The sequence below is a fragment of the Aplysia californica genome, unplaced genomic scaffold (genome assembly GCF_000002075.1).
Source record: "Aplysia californica isolate F4 #8 unplaced genomic scaffold, AplCal3.0 scaffold00054, whole genome shotgun sequence".
In the NCBI taxonomy this organism is placed as follows: domain Eukaryota; kingdom Metazoa; phylum Mollusca; class Gastropoda; order Aplysiida; family Aplysiidae; genus Aplysia; species Aplysia californica.
In genome coordinates, this window is record NW_004797324.1 from 2,075,886 (window position 1) to 2,077,011 (window position 1,126).

Below are 1,126 nucleotides of genomic sequence, written 5' to 3' on the forward strand. Positions count from 1 at the left end.
TACAAGAAGAACTCTTACTAAAACTAAAAAACAATAATAATGTTTCAGCTTGATGCCCAACGTCACTTTAGTGCAAAGTGCAAACAAATCAACGAGACGAGATGGTCAGGCAAAATCATCGGAGAGAAAAAAAAAGCGGGATCTTCTAGTTTAATAAGTTGAATAAGAGTTTCACGGCCTTTGCAACACAATTAGGTAATATAAGTGCCGGAGATTAGGAGATCTGTCACTTGAGAGTAACTTACAAAGAAAAGAAGGAAATATGAGGACAACAGATGTTTGACAGGAAATAATGAGTAAACAACACCAACGCACCAACCAACCACCCACAAGGATCTTCTAGAGTCTTCATACGAAAAGGGACCAAAAAAAGTTGTTTTACTTTTATCGTTATCATCATTATTATCATTGTTATTATTATAAGTATTATTATTTTTCATCACATGGCGATAAACATTATGCGAAGAAGTTTTAAAAGTTAACGCTACAAAAGGGACCAGAAAAGAGGTTTTTAAAAAAATTATTATTTATTATACTGTTTTTCAAAATTCAGCTCAATAGAAATTATGAGAAGAGGTTAAGGAGTCTCCATCATAAAAAGGACCATAAAAGAGCTTTCGTTCAATCCGTGTGAAGTCTATACGCAAAGACATTTAAGTCCCGTTGATTCGCCTAGTCTCACTAACCCCGACAGCCACAACGAACTACGTCATAGGTGACTGACGCTAAAAAAATCTTTCGTCTCGCTCTTCTATTTTCCTCTCTTTTTTTCTGTTATCTCCGCTTTTTCCACTAATTCTCTCTTTCCATCAATTTTTGCTTAATTTTAATGAAGAAAATAAAATGCTACCACTCTCACGCACACTAGACACGTGTTCAAAACTCTGTTGCAATGTTTTGTTTGTTTTTGCTTTCAAAAGTCAAATTATCACTTGAGTACTCACCACCCCCATCCTCCTATACGTTATCTGTATTATCTTCTCTCTCTTCTCTCTCTCTCTCTCTCTCTCTCTCTCTCTCTCTCTTTCTCTCTCTGTCTCTCTGTCTCTCTCTCTGTCTCTCTGTCTCTCTCTGTCTGTGTCCATGTCTGTGTCTGTGTCTGTCTGTCTGTCTGTCTGTCTGTCTG